The 7,500-nt window shown below is 39.3% G+C and overlaps 1 pseudogene; it reads right to left on the bottom strand.

Annotated features, from left to right (window-relative positions):
* Window positions 1–1,194: 1,194 nt before the first annotated feature.
* LOC138048641 (broad substrate specificity ATP-binding cassette transporter ABCG2-like) overlaps window positions 1,195–7,500 on the bottom strand; it is a 20,438-nt pseudogene continuing 14,132 nt past the window's right edge.

Below are 7,500 nucleotides of genomic sequence, written 5' to 3'. Positions count from 1 at the left end.
CCCTTTAAGCAAATAATTATCTTCATTCTCAGTACCTGTCTGACTAACATTTCATTGAAATTTTGAAGAGAATTAATGCAGGGTTATAAGGTGGTTTTTGTGGGTCCTGAAAGCACAGTCTGGTTTTTTAGTTGTTCGTTCGCACGTCGCCAAGCAACTAGTTTTCCAACCTTCCCACGGACGCATTACACCTTAATACTTTTAATTCCCAAGATGAAAACGTTCATTCTCCTAATTAGTACAATAAATTTCTTCGTTGAGTAGTCATGAGAATTTGGCGTTACATCAGAATCACACCTCTTAAGCTGATAATTAACTTCATTCTCAATACCTGTCTGATTGAAACTGTGAGGAGAATTAACATGCTGATCATTCCTGGTAGTCAAAAGGTTAAAACTTTTGTGTCATTTTTTTTTGTTTGTTTTTTAAGAAATTCCAAAAGAATCCGTTTGTGGTGGATTACGATTGACAAAAGCTTCTTCATTTTTCCTTTTTGATTAATCTTAGAGCTATATAAGCAAATGTCATCAGGACAACAGTCATGGCGGCCAGTGCCAGTTCATTGTACCACAAGTGATCAACAATAATTCCTTGTGAGGACAAGTATTGATTGCCATTACTCAAGGTGCAAGACAGCAAAACAGTGAAACAAATCAATCCTGAATTAAAACGATAATGATAAATATACTACTACTACTACTACTACTACTACTACTACTACTACGACTACTACTAACAATAAATATTAAAATATTACGTTAAATTATATTAATAATATTTAGTATAAATACACAGGTGATTATACAAGATCGCGCGCTCTCATTGGCTCGCTATCTCGGATTATCAGCCGATAATCACCTCGGCGGACAAAATGGCTGCCAGTAGTCGTTTTGCCACTGTAAGTGAAGATGATTTTCGCGTTGAAATGTTTTTTTTTTTCTCTTTTTTGAAATAATCACATGTGTATTGATACTAACACAATTATTCGCCTCAAGCTCAGTGATTATCGGTGAATATTCACCTCGACTTCGTCTCGGTGAATATTCACCGGTAATCACTTCGCCTTCGGCGAATAATTGTTAAATATTCTTAATGTAATAATAAGAAGGCAAAAAAAGGGTTCCCTGCCAAAAACACAGACAACCGAACAAAACCAAAACATAGCCTCGACCCAAGGCCATATTAGTGGGAAACGAGAGGTTATCGCTTAGCGCCAACACTATCTCACTCCGATTTATAAATAAACATATGAACACATAAAAACATAAATTTCATGACGAATATTTATTAGACCATTTTCCTTGCGGGATTTTTCAGGTCCAAAAAGAGAAACTGTCAAATTGTGCAGATCAACAAAAAAAAAATTATCTATCATAATTCGCAGGAGGGGGGTAGTAGAACGCTGTTATATTCACTGCTCTCTGATGGAGTGGTTTAGAAAACTATGAGCACAAATGAACATACAAAGGAAACAATGGACCCTCAACCCAAAACAAAATTGAGCTGTGTCGTATATCGATTCGATGAGATAACGGATTGAAAAGAGCTACATGGTATTTGTAACCTCCAGTTGGCGGTTTTGTCTTTTGGAGGGCGAATGTGAGCGACAAAGCCGCGAGGGGAATGGAGCAGGAGGAGAACATTCCCCTCGCGGCTTTGAAGCGCTTCTTCTCCGAGAAAGACATTGCTGCTTGCTACAGAGGCTATGGACTCCTGGAAAAGGGAAAGCTGTGCGCCATGATGTATGTGGAACTGGTGCAATCCTAGACCTTCACATTTCACGGCCGGTGCCTTAACCACTCAACTTCGCTAACTATATCGACACCAAATGGCGAATAAAGAAGACATACCAAAGAGTAGAGTTCGCTGGACAATCGAAGTGCATGTTGTGAAGCTCATTGATCTCTAGTATCTAAAAGACAATGGATGAAATATTACGTACTCAAATATGAGAATAGAGAGTTTAACAAAACAACGACGAAGACGGCAACAGGCAACGACAACGCCCCAAAAAGCAGTAATATTATTGGTTAAAACAGGAAAAAAAAATCGTGCTGCACGGGCGGCACGCATTTTGTACCTTTCTCTCCCGTTCTCGTCAAAACAACAACGACAAATTACCAATTTTAAGGTTTTGACGTCAACGTGGACAAACAACAATGAATCTTTCCTTCTCTCTGTTTGTTTCAAATCCGTACGTACCATGCAATAAGGTTATAGCCTACTTCGCCCATATTGTACAACATAAACAAAGATGGGAACGTCATGAAACACTTAGAATAGCTCAAACTAATAGTTTGAAACTTTAAAGCGCCACTGCCCTTCTTAGCGTTTTTCAAAAACTAGACAACAACTAATAATAACTAAACACTCATTATAGCTGATTCAGGAATCGCGACATTCACACACAACATTGAAACTCTGATTATTCCAGCAAGAGCCTGGGCGTACAAGTATAGAAAAGCGTATGAACACGAGTGATGTTTTGAAAGTTCTCAAAATTACGTCGAGTGCTGCAATTTTTAGAACTTTCAAAACAGCAGGAGTTACTCCATCATCGTGTTTCTATAGCAACGTCCGTGTTGCACTCTATAACCTACTTATGCATTCGTCATTGACCAATCAGAAGCGTGATATTCTGTTGAGAATACTAAAGTTACCTCCATTGCATAGCGGAATATGCTGATATATTTTATCCATGCCAGCCAACTTAGAACAGAGTTTAGGTTTATTAAGACACCACCAAATACCTGTTAGAGAACAGAAAATAAAAGAGCTATTTTACGAAACTGATTTTAGTGCGAGAAAAAACAAGTAGGAATAGCAAAAGCCAGCCTGCATAGACGGGTTTGTCCGGGCGCCAGGCAAAATTCTAACGACGAACGGCAAAGCCGAGAGAAGAAGTGGAGAGAATGTGTTTTCATTACAAGTCTCCGATTTATTAGTTTTAGGGAAGATTTTTATACAAAAACATATTTCTGAACTTGTGTGGATGAAAATAAATTTCTTCGTTTATTGCTGATATAAAAAACGAGAATCGTAAAGAAGCAATACGTAGTGTGGATGGGGCTTTCCAATGAAAACAGTTCGTTGTGAATAACCATAGTTAATAGAAGGGCCGGTTTTGAAACTCGGCAAACATCAAAGGAGCAAACAAAGAAGCCAAGATTTAGGTGGGAAAGTCCACGACCGTGCACAATCTAGCTTTTGTTTTGCGCTCATACACTATGTATGAATTACGTAACCAACACGTTTCTATTGGTTAGTTCCTCAGTACGGAGTAAACAATTATTGTGTTTTGTACACGGTCAAGGCCAAAAAGGAAAACAAAAACCCACAAAAAGGAAATTTGGCCCGTTTCATAACTATTCCCCTGTATTAACTATGGAAAAACTTACTTTAGACATGATGAAAATAAACTTGATTTAACAGGGTGCCGAATTAAAACACAATAAAGAAAATCCCCTAACATTAAAAGCGAAAACGGAGTCAATCAATAAATTGAAAAAAAATCACTTACCATCATGAACACATAAGGCAGACCAACCAGGAGGTTTGCTATAGCGAACGTCCGTACGTATGCGCTGACAAAGAAACCCACACTGCAGGCACAGAGATTCGTCAAAATGAGGGTGAACGTAAAAATAAAGAACTTTGCAACTTGACGATCAAGGCCTGCAAGAAAATTGAGAAAATTTGGGGTATTTGGTGCTGAGAATATACTAATAAAATAACATCACAATTTGAGCAATGGACTGAAAAAGAGCTTCACTGGGATTCGAACGTATGACCCCTTCCAGAACTCCAAAAAATTTCCCTGATCCCAACAGACGTGGCTTCGCAGTTCAATTGATAAAGCATTTTATTATATAAACACCAATGAAATACCAAGTGAGCTTTGGCGCGAAAAGATCACTGTTGCTATGGTTACATAGAAAAACGCGCCTTTCGATGCCTTTCGTGAAATGATTTCGTATTTCATTGGTGTTTATATAATAAATAGAATATTACATTTCTCTTCTCGTGTTGAAAAATATTTCACGAGTGAGCGCAACACCAATGAAATACTTAGAGCGATTTTCGTATGACCTTGAAAAAGTGCTCGCGATTTGTTTCAAGGACCAATGTTTGGCAAGATTAAAACAAACCACCTCCTCATTCCCGCCAAGGAAACTCCTAATATGGGCAGTAAACGGCTCGATTGCCCAATCACATTAGTGCATTTCAAATGATGTCAAAGCGAAACTTTGCAGAGAGTTCCACGGAGAGATGACGTTATTTGCATCCGTGTTCGCCGAACCAATGAAAATTCGCGCTCGTTTGTTTTTGTTCGATAAGCCAATTAAATGTTTTGCATTTTTGTTTACATTCTGTTCTTCCGTTTTTTTTTCAAGGTCATATGAAAGTCGCTATCTCTTAATCCAGCATGAGCGCAAAATTTTGTTTCATTTTTCAAACTTTTTTGGTGAAAGTTTCATTTTCTTATTTTTGTTTTTCAAGAATATCAATGTTCAACAAACTTTAGGAGAAGAGAAATAAACTCCTTGGTTAATTTTCAATCTGGGATAATTGAACAAGCGAGATCCGGGAGGGTAAGCGAATACTTAGGAAATCACATCATGCACAACGAAAACAATTACCTGTCATAAAGTAAACAACGACTGGAAATATAGAGGCAGGTACAAGACGAAGAGGGATGAGGTCACAGAAGACTTTGGCCAAAAAATACACCGAGATTCTGTAATATCCACTCGCTGATTCGTGTCTGCAATGCAAAGACAAGGCAAGGTTAAAAATGGTAACAGGGGTTTCTTGCGCCAAGAATGAAGAAAGCAGATAGAAGGTGAACTTCTGGCTCATGTTGCCTAAAGATTAGACAGCGCCGACCACTGGATAAATCACTATCCACTGGATAACTCAATTGGTTTTGCTAGTGTTTAGCCGCTGAATAGTGATTTATCAGGTAGATAGCATTATCCTCCTTTCGAACAACCAGGGCTTGCTGTTCTGCTGAGGGGTGAGCAAAGGTGAAATAAATTGTCGGCTACAATATAAACTACTTAACAAGTTGATTCAACCACATATTGACGTTTTCTGTGATATGTTATTAGAGAGCTTAAGCATGCGCGTTTTACAGACGCGGACAGCAACCGATAGTGAGCTGTTTTCTCTTTTAACTTGTCTTCACATAACCACATTGATATTGCTAAGTATTTTTTCTTCATTAGAGATGATAAGTATAAAAATATGTGAGACACCACCGTCCTAGCACGCGAGATGTTCTCTTCCGATTGCCGTCCGCGTCTCAAAAAGAAGCGTGCTTAAGCTCCCTCAGTTCCACAGATGCACAGCAACTGGAATCTATTTGTTTTATAAAATAAAGAACTACAAATTCTTGATCATTTACGTGAGCTATGCGTCTGTCCTCTAATAGATCATAGTTGGGAACAAATCAAAATGCGTCCATTATTGAGCTTATCATGATGTAATAGAAAATAGAAGAATATTCAACTGACATGAATGTTGGTCTTTCCTTGATGAATAACTCAACTGCAGACAAATTTCCAAAAACCGTGTTCATCACCAAGAAGAAGAACACACCCACCCTGAAGGTAAAAAAAGAAGAGAACAAAAGAGAAAAGTAAAAGAACATCAATTCAGCCTTTTTTTCAAAGCCTTTGAACATTTCGCGCCACATTCTCAACAAATTACAGCGACGAGCGAAACAAATTGTCACTTGCCCGCTGAAGTTTTCCAGCGTTTTAGAACGGCTATACCACCATAAAGCAGATACATAATGATGACGTCAGTATCGTGGGTATGAACTTACGATGCGGTGAAACATCACCAAACAATTAACGAGATTTCCCCATTGTTATCCGAGTTCCTAGAGGTTGGTTGCAATTCACCTAATACTGAGGTTGATTTAGCAACAGAACGGGACTGAACTCTACTTTAATCTGACATAATATGAACATTTTTCTGCGCGCGCCGTTGTCAACTGATGTTCCCGTTCTGTTGTTAAGCGCCGAAACAAACGGTTCGAGTTAAAACAGAGTTAATAGCGGAGCTCCGCGCGCGCGGAGCAGCATAGTTAAGAAAATATGGTAACCCATCGATGCGAGAAAATTTGGTTTTGGTCACCGTACGATCGTACGTCCGTCCACCCCTGCATGTATGCCAATGTGACCAGTATCACGTACCCATATACGGGCTCAAGTTTAGAGCTCATCAAGGAGGCAATTTAACAAATTGATGTCAGTTTTTCATGCGTCTGTCCCGTTATTGATCATGAATTTCGTCATAACATTGTCAAAGTAGCTGCTGATAGCCGCTGACCAGTATCACGTGACCATATCGCGGCCTCGAGGTCAACTGTTTTTTTGAAGTTGACCGCTGACCAGGGACTGGTTATTGATTGGATCGCAGGCTCAAGCCAGGTCAGACACTCACACCTGAGCATAAACGAGGCTTCATTTTTCGCGCTCTTTCAGTGGCTCGACGCTTGGCTCGACGCGGCTGCACGTGTATGCTACGTCACCAAAAGCTCTCGACAGTCGATGCTCTTCGTGTTCAGGTACGGTTTGGAAAATATTTTTTCTTGCATTTTTTGCTGGTTTCAAACCAAAGTTTGACATAATATAGCTGTGGTCAGGACACACTTGTGACTACGTAGTTATTCAAGTCAAGCACTGGAGGAATACAAACTTAAAGCTGAGTGTTTATTATTAATTTGTTTTGCTCTGAATTGCAATTTTTGGCATAAGTCTTAGATTTTTAATTTTGAATCTACCTACTAAGGTTGCAAGATGCCTCGACGGCCTGTGACCGAAGAACAGAAAAGAAAGGAGAGAGAAAGAGAACGACAAAACGGTACACCAGTAATAGCTCAAACTTGGTGGTAGAAGTTACTCCACAAATTCTTTTCTTGGACACTAAACCGTTTGCTATTTCTACGGATGAATTATTTCAAGTTGATGCATATTTCTAATCAAAGTGCCACTGTCGTTACTCGTGGATATGAAAGTTTACCGCGATTGTTTAAAATTGGCAGGCTGAAGTTTTCTTTATGCATTAGCATTGCTAGTTGGATTTGTGTAACAGCATGGTGGGCTCTCATATGCAACTAGATACCCAAAATAATACATGTATGTGAGGTAATCCCCTTTGCTGGAATTTAACCCTGTGAAATAAGTATACCATTTCTCCAATAGGCATAAGATTACTCTTTAACACATCGTCTATAAAGAGCTGTACCATGTGTTCAAAGTTCGTTGCACAGATGACAGGGTAATTTTGAATAAGGTCTGATTTTTGTTGCCAGGTCATATTAGGGCCGTTTATACGAGAGAAAATAAGCCGCGGCTTACGTAAGCCGCGAACACCCCGTATAAATGGTACAAAATCCACGTTCACGGCTTTCTCAAGCCGCGGCTTATCCTGGCCAGGGAGTTTATACTCGTATAAATAGTTCCTTTCGCGGCTTACGTAAGCCGCGGC

The sequence above is a fragment of the Montipora capricornis genome, chromosome 5 (genome assembly GCF_036669925.1).
Source record: "Montipora capricornis isolate CH-2021 chromosome 5, ASM3666992v2, whole genome shotgun sequence".
Classification (NCBI taxonomy): domain Eukaryota; kingdom Metazoa; phylum Cnidaria; class Anthozoa; order Scleractinia; family Acroporidae; genus Montipora; species Montipora capricornis.
Note: the sequence above shows the minus strand (reverse complement) of the source record. Positions and strands in the feature narration are given on the sequence as shown.